Genomic DNA, 17,479 nt, shown 5'->3' with positions numbered 1-17,479 from the left:
AGCTGCACTTCCTAACCTCCTGCCCAATGTATGACCATATTAGAGAGACATATTTCCATCAGATTACAAAGATCCACAAAGAATTCGAAAACAAATCCAATTTTGATAAACTCCCATATCTACTGGGGGAAATTCCACAGTGTTCCATCACAGCAGCATGATTTGTGACCTGTTGCCACAAGAAAAGGGCAACCAGTGAAGAACTATATATATATATATATATATATATATATATATATATATATATATACAGTGTTGTAATAATGTACTAATGGCTAAAGTACACAAGGGAAAATAAATAAGCATAAATATGGGTTGTATTTACAATGGTGTTTGTTCTTCACTGGTTGCCCTTTTCTTGTGGCAACAGGTCACAAATCATGCTGCTGTGATGGAACACTGTGGAATTTCCCCCAGTAGATATGGGAGTTTATCAAAATTGGATTTGTTTTCGAATTCTTTGTGGATCTTTGTAATCTGATGGAAATATGTCTCTCTAATATGGTCATACATTGGGCAGGAGGTTAGGAAGTGTATAGGAAGTGTTAGGAAGTGTATATATATATATATATATATATATATATATATATATATATATATATATATATAATATGACATCTGTAATGTCTTTACTCTTTTGAAACTTCTGTATGTGTAATGTTTACTGTTATTTTTTGTTGTTTATTTCACTTTTGAATATTATCTACCTCACTTGTTAATACATGCCAATAAAGCCTCTTGAATTTAATTGAATTGAGAGGGAGATACACAGACACAGAGAGAGAGAGACATACAGACAGACATAGAGAGAGAGAGAGAGAGAGAGAGATACAGACAGAGAGAGAGAGAGACATACACACAGAGAGAGAGAGAGAGAGAGAGAGAGAGAAAGAGAGAGAGAGAGATACACACACAGAGAGAGAGAGAGAGATAGAGAGAGAGATACACACACAAAGAGAGAGAGAGAGAGAGAGAGATACAGAGAGAGATACAGAGAGAGGGAGGAAGAGAGAGCGATACAACAAAACGATGACATCAAGTGGAACTGGGACCTACTGTCTTTATCATCAAGGGGAACTGGGACCTACTGTCTTCATCATCAAGGGGAACTGGGACCTACTGTCTTTATCATCAAGGGGAACTGGGACCTACTGTCTATATAATCAAGGGGAACTGGGACCTACTTTCTTTATCATCAAGGGGAACTGGGACCTACTGTCTATATCATCAAGGGGAACTGGGACCTACTGTCTATATCATCAAGGGGAACTGGGACCTACTGTCTATATCATCAAGGGGAACTGGGACCTACTGTCTATATCATCAAGTGGAACTGGGACCTACTGTCTATATCATCAAGGGGAACTGGGACCTACTGTCTATATCATCAAGGGGAACTGGGACCTACTGTCTATATCATCAAGGGGAACTGGGACCTACTGTCTATATCATCAAGGGGAACTGGGACCTACTGTCTTTATCATCAAGGGGAACTGGGACCTACTGTCTTTGTCATCAAGGGGAACTGGGACAAAGTATTTTATGACCCTGCCTGATAATCTACTTCACAACAAACTGACAGTCTAAATCACATACTCTGTCAGTGTGTGTGTGTTTGTGTTTGAGTGTGTGTGTGTGTGTGTGTGTGTGTGTGTGTGTGTGTGTGTGTGTGTGTGTGTGTGTGTGTGTGTGTGTGTGTGTGTGTGTGTGTGTGTGTTTCTGTTTGAGTGTGTGTGTGTGTGTGTGTTTGTGTTTGAGTGTGTGTGTGTGTGTGTGTGTGTGTGTGTGGCACAAGATGCATGATGGCACCAGAATATATGACCTCTGGACAGTGTAATGAGCAACGTAGAGACAGAGTGAAGGCGTTGCAGCTTGGATGCAGTTCACATATTACAAAGCCTGAGTGTCTAAAGGAGACGTGGAGGGAGAAAGGAGCAGAGAGAGAAAACGTCTTTAGAGGAAGGAAGGTTGAGGGAAAAGAAACAAGTCAGTGACACATTTTAAATTAACTTAGACACTATAGACACTCTTCAAGTGTTAAATGTAACACTGTTGATTTAGCAACACCCCCCCCCCTCCCCCTCTCTCTCTGGATAACAGATGGAGGAGTCACAGTTATTCGGAAGGAACATGAGTCAGGGTGGAGCCAACACTGTCATTTGTATAATGGTGAACTAGGAGCTTCCTGTTTTGGAGAACTGGTGTTCCACGTGTAACGGTTTTCTTGAGGTGAAGGAGAGGCGGACCAAAACGCAGCGTGGTTGTTATTCATTATTCTTTAAAAAAAATAATATACATGAACGGACTAACAAAACAACAAACGCGAGAAAACCTAAAACAGTCCTATCTGGTGCAAACACAGAAACAGGAACAATCACCCACAAAACCCAACACCAACCAGCATACCTAAATATGGTTCCCAATCAGAGACAATGACTAACACCTGCCTCTGATTGAGAACCATATCAGGCCAAACATAGAAATAGACAAACTAGACATGTAACATACAATACCCACTCAGATCACACCCTGACCAAACAAAACATAGAAACATACAAAGCAAACTATGGTCAGGGTGTGACAGTACCCCCCCCCCCCCCCAAGGGCCGGTCACGGGTGCACCTCAGCCACGCTCAAGGTAGTAAACGATATCATAACCGCCATTGATAAAAGACAGTACTGTGCAGCCGTCTTCATCGACCTGGCCAAGGCTTTCGACTCTGTCAAGCACCATATTCTTATCGTCAGACTCAGTAGCCTCGGTTTTTCTAATGACGGCCTTGCCTGGTTCACCAACTACTTTGCAGACAGAGTTCAGTGTGTCAAATCGGAGGGCATGTTGTCCGGTCCTCTGGCAGTCTCTATGGGGGTGCCACAGGGTTCAATTCTCTGGCCGACTCTTTTCTCTGTTTATATCAATGATGTTGCTCTTGCTGCGGGCGATTCCCTGATCCACCTCTACGCAGGCGACACCATTCTGTATACTTCTGGCCCTTCTTTGGACACTGTGTTATCTAACCTCCAAACAAGCTTCAATGCCATACAACACTCCTTCCGTGGCCTCCAACTGCTCTTAAACGCTAGTAAAACCAAATGCATGCTTTTCAACCGTTCCCTGCCTGCACCCGCACGCCCGACTAGCATCACCACCCTGGATGGTTCCGACCTAGAATATGTGGACACCTATAAGTACCTAGGTGTCTGGCTAGACTTTAAACTCTCCTTCCAGACTCATATCAAACATCTCCAATATAAAATCAAATCTAGAGTCGGCTTTCTATTCCGCAACAAAGCCTCCTTCACTCACGCCGCCAAACTTACCCTAGTAAAACTGACTATCCTACCGATCCTCGACGTCGGCGATGTCATCTACAAAATAGCTTCCAACACTCTACTCAGCAAACTGGATGCAGTTTATCACAGTGCCATCCGTTTTGTCACTAAAGCACCTTATACCACCCACCACTGCTCTAGTCGGCTGGCCCTCGCTACATATTCGTCGCCAGACCCACTGGCTCCAGGTCATCTACAAGTCCATGCTAGGTAAAGCTCCGCCTTATCTCAGTTCACTGGTTACGATGGCAACACCCATCCGTAGCACGCGCTCCAGCAGGTGTATCTCACTGATCATCCCTAAAGCCAACACCTCATTTGGCCGCCTTTCCTTCCAGTTCTCTGCTGCCTGTGACTGGAACAAATTGCAAAAATCGTTGAAGTTGGAGACTTTTATCTCCCTCACCAACTTCAAACATCTGCTATCTGAGCAGCTAACCGATCGCTGCAGCTGTACATAGTCTATCGGTAAATAGCCCACCCAATTTTACCTACCTCATCCCCATACTGTTTATATTTATTTACTTTTCTGCTCTTTTGCACACCAGTATCTCTACCTGTACATGACCATCTGATAATTTATCACTCCAGTGTTATTCTGCAAAATTTTAATTATTCACATGCCTTTTGCACACAATGTATATAGACTCTTTTTTAAAAACGTTTTTTTTTCTAATGTGTTATTGACTTGTTAATTGTTTACTCCATGTGTAACTCTGTGTTGTTGTCTATGTCCAGACCCTGTTCAGTGATGACAGTTGAACTATGTCCAGACCCTGTTCAGTGATGACAGTTGACCTATGTCCAGACCCTGAACAGTGATGACTGTTGACCTATGTCCAGACCCTGTTCAGTGATGACAGTTGACATATATCCAGACCCTGTTCAGTGATGACAGTTGACCTATGTCCAGACCATGTTCAGTGATGACAGTTGACATATGTCCAGACCCTGTTCAGTGATGACAGTTGAACTATGTCCAGACCATGTTCAGTGATGACAGTTGACCTATGTCCAGACCCGGTACAGTGATGACAGTTGACCTATGTCCAGACCCTGTTCAGTGATGACAGTTGACCTATGTCCAGACACTGTACAGTGATGACAGTTGACCTATGTCCAGACCCTGTTCAGTGATGACAGTTGACCTATGTCCAGACCCTGTTCAGTGATGACAGTTGACCTATGTCCAGACACTGTACAGTGATGACAGTTGACCTATGTCCAGACCCTTTATTATAAGACTTATGCCCTATTCCCAGCTCTGTACAGTTGAACTCTAGGCCTTGTTCTGTACTGATGGCAGTAGACCCATGTCCAGTGTACTGTGTAACCTAGCTGTACCAGATCCTGCTCCTGGCCAATTGGCTGTCTAATAGAGATTAATGTCTCCTGACTCTGCTTTGTGCTGTGCAGCGACTGTCCGGGGGGATACACAGAGAGAGAGAGAGAGAGAGAAAGAGAGAGAGAGAGAGAGAGAGAGAGAGAGAGAGAGAGGGAGAGAGACCAAAGTTCACAGTGTTCTCTATGAGCTGAGCTTCGTTCCAGGAAGTTGTCTCCTTTCCTCCCTGCTTCTTCCCTCATTCACTCCCCCTGCAGGTATATCTGGAGTCCATGTTTACCTGTGTGGTAGGATTGGGGTCAGTTGTGTTTCTAATTCTACTCTCGGCACATACAGTGACACACAACGTCCCAAACGACACCCTATCCCCTATTTAGTGCACTACTTTTTGATCAGGGCCCATAGGGTTTCTTGTCAGAAGTTGTACACAATAAAGGGTATAAGGTGTGCCATTTGGGACACACGGCGCTCTAGTCTCAGAAACAGCTTGGGAAGTTCTTCTCTTTTTTTCCCTCTCTGTCGTTGAGACAGAGACAGATGGTTCATTAGAGAATTACATTAGAGTACCCTGCTAAACCCACCGCTCGGGTTTTGCATAACACATCATTTGGAGAGGCTTTAAAACTGCTAAATGTTGATTTCTCGTTCCAAGTAAAGTGTGAAAGTATTTTGATGAGGGATCTGAGATCAAACAAACAAACATACTACATCATACATCAAAAAGTTTTTGTCAAAAGCACACAGAGAAGAGACAGTGTATAGGCAGGGATTTGTGTGTACGTGTGTGTGTGGGCAGCCAGATCGCTCAAAAATGACTTCGAAAATGGACGTCTGTCCATGTCAGGAGGACGTTGGACTTCAAAACCGGCCACTACCGGCCACTATGGACAACAACTAGGGGCAACAGTGAGGGATGTTATTATCTTGGGTTTTTCTAGGGCATCGTGGTGGCAGATGACTGTAATCCCATTACTCTGGGTCAGAAATCACTCTTTTTTTGTTTTAAATCTATGTCAACCCTTATCTTAACCAACATTAAACCTTATCTTAACCAACCTTAACCTTTATCTTAACCAACGTTAACCCTTATCTTAACCAACCTTAAACCTTATCTTAACCAACCTTAAGCCTCATCTTCACCTACCTTAACCCTTATCTTAACCAATCTTAACCCTTATCTTAATCAACCTTAAGCCTTATCTTAACTAACCTTAAGCCTTATCTTAATCAACCTTAAGCCTTATCTTAACCAATCTTAACCAACCTTAAGCCTTATCTTAACCAACCTTAACCCTTATCTTAACCAACCTTAACCCTTATCTTAACCAACCTTAAGCCTTATCTTAACCAACCTTAAGCCTTATCTTAACCAACCTTAAGCCTCATCTTCACCTACCTTAACCCTTATCTTAACCAATCTTAACCCTTATCTTAATCAACCTTAAGCCTTATCTTAACTAACCTTAAGCCTTATCTTAATCAACCTTAAGCCTTATCTTAACCAATCTTAACCCTTATCTTAACCAACCTTAAGCCTTATCTTAACCAACCTTAACCCTTATCTTAACCAACCTTAACCCTTATCTTAACCAACCTTAAGCCTTATCTTAACCAACCTTAAGCCTTATCTTAATCAACCTTAAGCCTTATCTTAATCAACCTTAAGCCTTATCTTAATCAACCTTAACCCTTATCTTAATCAACCTTAACCCTTATCTTAACCAACCTTAACCCTTATCTTAACCAACCTTAACCTTTATCTTAACCAACTTTAACCCTTATCTTAACCAACCTTAACTCTTATCTTAACCAACCTTAACTCTTATCTTAACCAACCTTAACCCTTATCTTAACCAACCTTAACCCTTATCTTAATCAACCTTAAGCCTTATCTTAATCAACCTTAACCCTTATCTTAATCAACCTTAACCCTTATCTTAACCAACCTTAACCCTTATCTTAACCAACCTTAACCTTTATCTTAACCAACTTTAACCCTTATCTTAACCAACCTTAACCATTATCTTAACCAACCTTAACCCTTATCTTAACCAACATTAAACCTCATCTTAACCAACCTTCAGCCTCATCTTCACCTACCTTAACCCTTATCTTAACCAACCTTAACCCTTATCTTATCCAACCTTAACCCTTATCTTAACCATTCTTAACCCTTATCTTAACCAATCTTAACCCTTATCTTAACCAACCTTAAGCCTTATCTTTACTAACCTTAAGCCTTATCTTAATCAACCTTAAGCCTTATCTTAACTAAACTTAACCCTTATCTTAACCAACTTTAACCCTTATCTTAACCAACCTTAACCTTTATCTTAACCAACTTTAACCCTTATCTTAACCTTTCTGATTTCCCCATCCCGGATCCGGGTTCGTGAATACAGACTCAAGCTCATTACCATAACGCAACGTTAACTATTCATGAAAATCGCAAATGAAATGAAATAAATATGCTAGCTCTCAAGCTTAGCCTTTTGTTAACAACACTGTCATCTCAGATTTTCAAAATATGCTTCTCAACCATTGCAAAACAAGCATTTGTGTAACAGTATTGATGGCTAACGTAGCATTTAGCATTAGCATTCAGCTGGCAACATTTACACAAAAAAACAGAAAAGCATTCAAAAAAATCATTTACCTTTGAAGAACTTCAGATGTTTTCAATGAGGAGACTCTCAGATAGCAAATGTTCAGTTTTTCCTGAAAGATTATTTGTTTAGGACAAATCGCTCCGTTTTCTGCGTCACGTTTAGCTATGAAAAAACCCCTGTATCCAGGATTGTGTAAATCTATCAGCAAGCTCATTAGCATAACACAACGTTAACTATTTATGAAAATCGCAAACGAAATGAAATAAATATGCCATCTCTCAAGCTTAGCCTTTTGTAAACCACACTGTCATCTCAGATTTTCAAAATATGCTTCTCAACCATAGGAAAACAATAATTTGTGTAAAAGTAGCTAGCTAGAGTTAGCATTTCGCGTTAGCATTTAGCGTTAGCATTAGCGTTAGCATCCAGCACGCAACATTAACAAAAACATAAAAGCCTTCAAATAAAATAATTTACCTTTGAAGAACTTCTGATGTTTTCAATGAGGATACTCTCAGTTAGATAGCAGATGCTCAGTTTTTCCAAAAAGATTCCTTGTGTATTAGAAATAGCTCCGTTTTATACATCACATTTGGCTACCAAAAAAATCCATAAATTCAGTCCTCAAAACGCAAACTTTTTTCCAAATTAACTCCATAATATCGACTGAAAACATGGCAAACGTTGTTTAGAATCAATCATCAAGGTGTTTTTCACATATCTCTTCATTGATACATCGTTCTTGGACACATGCTTTCTCCCCTGAATCAAATGGTAAAGTGGAAGCAGCTGGCAATTGCGCACCGAATTCGACGCAGGACACCAGGCGGACACTTGGAAAATGTAGTCTCTTATGGTCAATCTTCCAATGATATGCCTACAAATACGTCACAATGCTGCTAAGACCTTGGGCGAACGACAGAAAGTGTAGGCTCATTCGTTGCGCAATCACAGCCATATAAGGAGAGAATGGAAAACAGAGCTTCAGAAATTCTGCTAATTCCTGGGTGATGCATCATCTTGGTTTCGCCTGTAGAATGAGTTCTGGGGCACTTACAGACAAAATCTTTGCAGATTCTGAAACTTCAGAGTGTTTTCTTTCCAAAACTGTCAAGAATATGCATAGTCGAGCATCTTTTCGTGACAAAATATCGCGCTTAAAACGGGAACGTTTTTTATCCAAAAATGAAATAGCGCCCCTAGAGCTCTAAGAGGTTCCAACCTTAACCCTTATCTTAACCAACCTTAACCATTATCTTAACCAACCTTAACCCTTACCTTAACCAACATTAAACCTTATCTTAACCAACCTTCAGCCTCATCTTCACCTACCTTAACCCTTATCTTAACCAACCTTAACCATTATCTTAACCAACCTTAACCCTTACCTTAACCAACATTAAACCTTATCTTAACCAACCTTCAGCCTCATCTTCACCTACCTTAACCCTTATCTTAACCAACCTTAACCCTTATCTTAACCATTCTTAACCCTTATCTTAACCAATCTTAACCCTTATCTTAACCAACCTTAAGCCTTATCTTAACTAACCTTAAGCCTTATCTTAATCAACCTTAAGCCTTATCTTAACTAAACTTAACCCTTATCTTAACCAACTTTAACCCTTATCTTAACCAACCTTAACCTTTATCTTAACCAACTTTAACCCTTATCTTAACCAACCTTAACCCTTATCTTAACCAACCTTAACCATTATCTTAACCAACCTTAACCCTTATCTTAACCAACATTAAACCTTATCTTAACCAACCTTCAGCCTCATCTTCACCTACCTTAACCCTTATCTTAACCAACCTTAACCCTTATCTTATCCAACCTTAACCCTTATCTTAACCATTCTTAACCCTTATCTTAACCAATCTTAACCCTTATCTTAACCAACCTTAAGCCTTATCTTAACTAACCTTAAGCCTTATCTTAATCAACCTTAAGCCTTATCTTAACTAAACTTAACCCTTATCTTAACCAACTTTAACCCTTATCTTAACCAACCTTAACCTTTATCTTAACCAACTTTAACCCTTATCTTAACCAACCTTAACCCTTATCTTAACCAACCTTAACCATTATCTTAACCAACCTTAACCCTTATCTTAACCAACATTAAACCTTATCTTAACTAACCTTCAGCCTCATCTTCACCTACCTTAACCCTTATCTTAACCAACCTTAACCCTTATCTTATCCAACCTTAACCCTTATCTTAACCATTCTTAACCCTTATCTTAACCAATCTTAACCCTTATCTTAACCAACCTTAAGCCTTATCTTAACTAACCTTAAGCCTTATCTTAATCAACCTTAAGCCTTATCTTAACTAAACTTAACCCTTATCTTAACCAACTTTAACCCTTATCTTAACCAACCTTAACCCTTATCTTAACCATTCGGAATGAATGCTTAAACTTAATGTATTAACCCAAAACCTTAACCTTAGAGTAAAGATTCACCCATTTTGAATGTTACATTGATTTTGTGCAGTTCTGTTAATTCCCTGGGTCATTTAATGTTTTCATGTGCATCTGAGCAATTGCCATTCAAGCATGCAGTAATCGGCTGGTACGATGTAGCATTGTGATAAAGTCTCTCTCACTACACAGGATGTCACGAATCCCGCCGAAGGTGGCTCCCCCGCCTGTTCGGGCGGCGCTCGGCGGTCGTCGTCACCGGCCTACACCGGCCTACTAGAACATTCCCAGGACATAGACATGTCTGATATTGGCAGAAAGCTTAAATTCTTGTTAATCCAACGGCACTGTCCAATTCACAGTAGCTGTGAAAGAATACCTATTGTTAAAAAAAAACTATTATGCGCATTTGGGAAGTCTTGACACACAATTTTTTTACAGAAATTCAACTGTTCATTGAATCAGCCTAAAAGTTTGCACGTGCACTACTCCCATCTAGTGGCCAAAATCTAAATTGCGCCTGGGCTGGAATTATACGTTATTGTCTTTCGCTTGCATTTCAAAGGTACAAAACAATACAACAGAAAGGTTGTTTTTTTTCTTTGTTTTTTCTTTTACCAGATCTAATGTGTTATATTCTCTCTCATTCATTTCATATTTCCACAAACTTCAAAGTGTTTCCTTTTCAAATGGTACCAATAATGTGCATAGCCTTGCTTCAGGTCCTGAGCTACAGGCAGTTAGATTTGGGTTTATCATTTTAGGCAAAAAAAAAAAAAAGGGGCATATGCTTATGAGTATAACATCTACAGAGAGATGAACCTGGAGAAGAGTCCCCTAAGCAAGCTGGTCCTGGGGCTCTGTTCACAAACACAAACACACCCCACAGAGCCCCAGGACAGCAGCACAATTAGACCCAACTAAATCACGAGAAAACAAAAAGACAATTACTTGTTACATTGGAAAGAATTAACACAAAAAACAGAGCAAACTAGAATGCTATTTGGCCCTAAACAGAGAGTACACAGCGGCAGAATACCTGACCACTGTGACTGACCCTAAACAGAGAGTACAAAGTGGCAGAATACCTGACCACTGTGACTGACCCTAAACAGAGAGTACAAAGTGGCAGAATACCTGACCACTGTGACTGACCCTAAACAGAGAGTACACAGCGGCAGAATACCTGACCACTGTGACTGACCCTAAACAGAGAGTACACAGCGGCAGAATACCTGACCACTGTGACTGACCCTAAACAGAGAGTACACAGCGGCAGAATACCTGACCACTGTGACTGACCCTAAACAGAGAGTACAAAGTGGCAGAATACCTGACCACTGTGACTGACCCTAAACAGAGAGTACAAAGTGGCAGAATACCTGACCACTGTGACTGACCCTAAACAGAGAGTACACAGCGGCAGAATACCTGACCACTGTGATTGACCCAAACTTAAGGAAAGCTTCGACTATGTACAGACTCAGTGAGCATAGCCTTGCTATTGAGAAAGGCCGCCGTAGGCAGACATGGCTCTCAAGAGAAGACAGGCTATGTGTTCACTGCCCACAAAATGAGATGGAAACTGAGCTGCACTTCCTAACCTCCTGTCCAATGTAGGACCATATTAGAGACACATATTTCCCTCAGATTACACAGATCCACAAAGAATTCAAAAACAAACCCAATTTTGAAAAAACTCCCATATCTATTGGGTGAAACACTACAGTGTGCCATCACAGCAGCAAGATGTGTGATCTGTTGCCACAAGAAAAGGGCAACCAGTGAAGAAAAAACACCATTGTAAATACAACCTATATTTATGTTTATTAATTTTCCCTTTTGTACTTCAACTATTTGCACGTAATATGACATTTGAAATGTCTTAATTTTTTGGGGAACTTGTGTGAATGTAATAATCACTGTTCATTTTTATTGTTTATTATCTACTCCACTTGCTTTGGCAAAATAAATACATGTTAAACATAAGTTTCACATGCCAATAAAGACCTTACATTGAATTGAAAGAAAGAGACAGAGAGAGAGAGAGATGTCTCTCTCTTCCCTCTCTTCTCTCTCTTCCCTCTCTTCTGTCACCCTACTGTGGTGATGTGTATGTTTCTGAAATGTATTAATAGTTTGTCATCTTGGCACGAGGCACAGCCCCAGGGTCTTTAAGCTCTTTAAGCTCTGTGTGTGTGTGTGTGTGTGTGTGTGTGTGTGTGTCCATATCTGCCTGTATGTGTGTATTGTCATATTAGTTGTTCCTTCACTGGGATAGAGGTAGAGAAGGAAGGATAGAGGAAGAGAAGGAGGGAGAGAGGGAGAGAAAGAGGGAGAGAAGGACGGATAGAGGGAGAGAAGGAGAGAGAGAGGGAGAGAAGGAGGGATAGAGGGAGGGAGAGAGGGAGAGAAGGAGGGATAGAGGGAGAGAAAGAGGGAGAGAAAGAGGGAGAGAAGGAGGGAGAGAGGGAGAGAAGGAGGGAGAGAAGGAGAGAAGGAGTGATGGAGAGAAGAAGGGAGAGAGGGAGAGAGGGAGAGAAGTAGGGATAGAGGGAGAGAAGGAGTGATAGAGGGAGAGAAGGAGGGAGAGAAGGAGAGAAGGATTGATGGAGAGAAGGAGGGAGAGAAGTAGGGATAGAGGGAGAGAAGGAGGGATAGAAGGAGAGAAGGAGTGATGGAGAGAAGGAGGGAGAGAGGGAGAGAAGTAGGGATAGAGGGAGAGCAGGAGTGATAGAGGGAGAGGAGGGATAGAGGGAGAGAATGAGTGAGGGAGAGAAGGAGGGAGAGAAGGAGTGATAGAGGGAGAGAAGGAGGGAGAGAAGGAGAGAAGGAGTGATAGGGAGAGAGGGAGATAAGTAGGGATAGAGGGAGAGAAGGAGTGATAGAGGGAGAGGAGGGATAGAGGGAGAGAATGAGTGAGGGAGAGAAGGAGGGAGAGGGAGAGAAGGAGGGAGAGAAGGAGTGATAGAGGGAGAGGAGGGATAGAGGGAGAGAAGGAGGGAGAGAAGGAGATTAGGAGTGATGGAGAGAAGGAGGTAGAGGGGGAGAGAAGGAGGGAGAGGGGGAGAGAAGGAGGGATAGAGGGAGAGAAGGAGGGGGAGAAGGAGTGAGAGGGAGAGAAGGAGTGAGAGAAGGAGTGAGAGAAGGAGTGATAGAGGGAGAGGAGGGATAGAGGGAGAGGAGGCATAGAGGGAGAGAAGGAGGGAGAGAGGGAGAGAAGGAGGGAGAGAGGGAGAGAAGGAGGGAGAGAAGGAGTGATAGAGGGAGAGGAGGGATAGAGGGAGAGAATGAGTGAGGGAGAGAAGGAGAGAAGGATGGAGAGGGAGAGAAGGAGGGAGAGAAGGAGTGATAGAGGGAGAGGAGGGATAGAGGGAGAGAAGGAGTGAGGGAGAGAAGGAGGGAGAGAAGGAGGGAGAGGGAGAGAAGGAGGGAGAGAGGGAGAGAAGGAGGGAGAGAGGGAGAGAAGATGGGAGAGAGGGAGAGAAGATGGGAGAGAGGGAGAGAAGGAGGGAGAGAGGGAGAGAAGGAGGGAGAGAGGGAGAGAAGTAGGGATAGAGGGAGAGCAGGAGTGATAGAGAGAGAGGAGGGATAGAGGGAGAGAATGAGTGAGGGAGAGAAGGAGGGAGAGAAGGAGTGATAGAGGGAGAGAAGGAGGGAGAGAAGGAGAGAAGGAGTGATAGGGAGAGAGGGAGATAAGTAGGGATAGAGGGAGAGAAGGAGGGGGAGAAGGAGTGAGAGGGAGAGAAGGAGTGAGAGAAGGAGTGAGAGAAGGAGTGATAGAGGGAGAGGAGGGATAGAGGGAGAGGAGGCATAGAGGGAGAGAAGGAGGGAGAGAGGGAGAGAAGGAGGGAGAGAGGGAGAGAAGGAGGGAGAGAAGGAGTGATAGAGGGAGAGGAGGAGGGAGAGAGGGAGAGAAGGAGGGAGAGAGGGAGAGAAGGAGGGAGAGAAGGAGTGATAGAGGGAGAGGAGGGATAGAGGGAGAGAATGAGTGAGGGAGAGAAGGAGAGAAGGATGGAGAGGGAGAGAAGGAGGGAGAGAAGGAGTGATAGAGGGAGAGGAGGGATAGAGGGAGAGAAGGAGTGAGGGAGAGAAGGAGGGAGAGAAGGAGGGAGAGGGAGAGAAGGAGGGAGAGAGGGAGAGAAGGAGGTAGAGAGGGAGAGAAGATGGGAGAGAGGGAGAGAAGATGGGAGAGAGGGAGAGAAGGAGGGAGAGAGGGAGAGAAGGAGGGAGAGAGGGAGAGAAGGATGGAGAGAAGGAGAGAGAGAAGGACAGGAGGGAGAGAAGGAGGGAGAGTAGGAGAGAGAGAGGGAGAGAAGGAGGGAGAGAAGGAGGGAGAGAGGGAGAGAAGGATAGGAGGGAGAGAAGGAGTGAGAGAAGGAGAGAGGGGGGAGAGGAGAGAGAGAGGGGGAGAGAATCTGGGGAGTTTGAGCAAAGGTCATTGAACACAGTTCCTTGACAAATGAATTGATTTGACCCTGAAATATTTGTTGGAGTCTTTTCTTCATATTCAAGAAATAAGATGTAGGCCTGCCTGCCGATCCATAGACCTTGTCAGTCAGTTATTTCAGTCACCATGCACTCCTTAAATATTTCAGGGTCAAATCAAATGAAAATGTATTTGTCACAAGCACTGAATACAGCAGGGATAGATAGACCTTACCGTGAAATGCAGAGTTACTTGCTTCCGTGCTTCTACACCTGCATTGCTTGCTGTTTGGGGTTTTAGGCTGGGTTTCTGTACAGCACCGTGAGATATTAGCTGATGTAAGAAGGGCTTTATAAATACATTTGAATTGATTTGATTTGAGTTACAAGTCCTTAATCAACAATTCAGTTCAAGAAAATGGGGTTCAGAAAGTATTCACTAAATAAAATAGGGTTCAGAAAGTATTTACTAAATAAAATACGGTTCAGAAAGTATTTACTAAATAAAATAGGGTTCAGAAAGTATTTACTAAATTAAATAGGGTTCAGAAAGTATTTACTAAATTAAATACAGTTCAGAAAGTATTTACTAAATAAAATAGGGTTCAGAAAGTATTTACTAAATAAAATAAGGTTAAAAAAATTTAAGTAAATATAAAAAGTAACACAATAAAATAACAATAACGAGGCTATATACAGGGGGTAACGGTACCGAGTCAGTGTGCAGAGGTACAGGTTAGTTGAGGTAATTTGTCCATGTAGTTCGGGGTAAAGTGCATGAATAATAAACAGCGAGGAGCAGGAGGGGGGAGGGGTGTCAATGTAAATAGTCCGGGTAACCATTTGATTAGATGTTCAGGAGTCTTATGTCTTGGGGGTAGATGCTGTTAGAAGCCTTCTTGTCCTAGACTTGGTGCTCTGGTACCGCTTGCTGTGCGGTAGCAGAGAGAACAGTCTACGACTAGGGTGACGAGTCTTTGATCATTTTTAGGGCCTTCCTCTGACACTGTAGGTCGTGATGTAGCTCCTTGCAGTCGTTATTCTAACGGTGTATAATTCTAACAGTATTATATAATAATAGCACGGAATGAACTTTTACCAGGTATTTCTTACATACAGTGCCTAGCGAAAGTATTCGGCCCCCTTGAACTTTGTGACCTTTTGCCACATTTCAGGCTTCAAACATAAAGATATAAAACTGTATTTTTTTGTGAAGAATCAACAACAAGTGGGACACAATCATGAAGTGGAACGACATTTATTGGATATTTCAAACTTTTTTAACAAATCAAAAACTGAAAAATTGGGCGTGCAAAATTATTCAGCCCCTTTACTTTCAGTGCAGCAAACTCTCTCCAGAAGTTCAGTGAGGATCTCTGAATGATCCAATGTTGACCTAAATGACTAATGATGATAAATACAATCCACCTGTGTGTAATCAAGTCTCCGTATAAATGCACCTGCACTGTGATAGTCTCAGAGGTCCGTTAAAAGCGCAGAGAGCATCATGAAGAACAAGGAACACACCAGGCAGGTCCGAGATACTGTTGTGAAGAAGTGTAAAGCCAGATTTGGATACAAAAAGATTTCCCAAGCTTTAAACATCCCAAGGAGCACTGTGCAAGCGATAATATTGAAATGGAAGGAGTATCAGACCACTGCAAATCTACCAAGACCTGGCCGTCCCTCTAAACTTTCAGCTCATACAAGGAGAAGACTGATCAGAGATGCAGCCAAGAGGCCCATGATCACTCTGGATGAACTGCAGAGATCTACAGTTGAGTTGGGAGACTCTGTCCATAGGACAACAATCAGTCCTATATTGCACAAATCTGGCCTTTATGGAAGAGTGGCAAGAAGAAAGCCATTTCTTAAAGATATCCATAAAAAGTGTTGTTTAAAGTTTGCCACAAGCCACCTGGGAGACACACCAAACATGTGGAAGAAGCTGCTCTGGTCAGATGAAAACAAAATTGAACTTTTTGGCAACAATGCAAAACGTTATGTTTGGCGTAAAAGCAACACAGCTGAACACACCATCCCCACTGTCAAACATGGTGGTGGCAGCATCATGGTTTGGGCCTGCTTTTCTTCAGCAGGGACAGGGAAGATGGTTAAAATTGATGGGAAGATGGATGGAGCCAAATACAGGACCATTCTGGAAGAAAACCTGATGGAGTCTGCAAAAGACCTGAGACTGGGACGGAGATTTGTCTTCCAACAAGACAATGATCCAAAACATAAAGCAAAATCTACAATGGAATGGTTCAAAAATAAACATATCCAGGTGTTAGAATGGCCAAGTCAAAGTCCAGACCTGAATCCAATCGAGAATCTGTGGAAAGAACTGAAAACTGCTGTTCACAAATGCTCTCCATCCAACCTCACTGAGCTCGAGCTGTTTTGCAAGGAGGAATGGGAAAAAATGTCAGTCTCTCGATGTGCAAAACTGATAGAGGCATACCCCAAGCGACTTACAGCTGTAATCGCAGCAAAAGGTGGCACTACAAAGTATTAACTTAAGAGGGCTGAATAATTTTGCACGCCCAATTTTTCAGTTTTTGATTTGTTAAAAAAGTTTGAAATATCCAATAAATGTCGTTCCACTTCATGATTGTGTCCCACTTGTTGTTGATTCTTCACAAAAAAATACAGTTTTATATCTTTGTTTGAAGCCTGAAATGTGGCAAAAGGTCGCAAAGTTCAAGGGGGCCGAATACTTTCGCAAGGCACTGTATTTCTTACCAAAAATGAATCTTATTCGTTATTTATAGATTAATGCATATACTTTGTTATTCCACTGGTTTGTACAATACTTTTATCTAAACACCAATTGAATGTAAAGTGTGGCCAAGCATCCTCCGATCATCCACACAGCAGCCAAACCGCAACCCAACCGCCAATTGCCTTGGGTGAAGCTCAGAAGCCATTTTGTGCCCGAAGGCTTACCACACATCAGCTTCAACACACAGTGGTCTGTCTGACAGTTAACATGACCCTACACCTATAGTGAGAAGCAGCCGTTAAGCTCAGGAGCCATTTTGTGCCCGAGGGCTCACCACTCATCAGCTTCTACAAGGGCCTGTGAGCTTCCAGTGGGTCTGTGGGCTGACAGTTAACATGCGGCTGGATGATGCTCAGTGCTACATGGGTTATTATTGATGGCATTTCATGTCTCCTTCACCTTTAAGTCGACTCGATACTGTCTGACGGGTTGACTTTTAGTTCAGGGAATTAAGAAGGTACACACGCAGACACACACACACACACGCAGACACACACACACACAGACACACACACACGCACACACACACACACACACACACACACACACACA

At 42.3% G+C, this 17,479-nt stretch overlaps 1 long non-coding RNA gene across 2 annotated transcripts in view; it reads right to left on the bottom strand.

Moving 5' to 3' along the window:
* LOC149970184 (uncharacterized) overlaps positions 1-8,074 on the bottom strand; it is a 33,206-nt gene extending 25,132 nt beyond the window's left edge. Inside the window, exons 1-3 of one of the 2 annotated variants that reach the window (XR_016493737.1) lie at positions 7,762-8,074; positions 7,332-7,393; positions 2,259-4,955 (exon numbers count right to left, since the gene is read on the bottom strand). This is a non-coding gene — a long non-coding RNA (uncharacterized LOC149970184). Of the gene's footprint in view, positions 1-2,258; positions 4,956-7,331; positions 7,394-7,761 lie in introns of those variants that run through there. The other variant, XR_016493736.1, reaches the window with a different exon arrangement.
* Between the last annotated feature and the right edge of the window lie 9,405 nt (positions 8,075-17,479).

This window comes from Oncorhynchus mykiss, chromosome 30 (assembly GCF_057628025.1).
Source record: "Oncorhynchus mykiss isolate SJ-2025 chromosome 30, ASM5762802v1, whole genome shotgun sequence".
Taxonomy (NCBI): Eukaryota; Metazoa; Chordata; class Actinopteri; order Salmoniformes; family Salmonidae; genus Oncorhynchus; species Oncorhynchus mykiss.
Note: the sequence above shows the minus strand (reverse complement) of the source record. Positions and strands in the feature narration are given on the sequence as shown.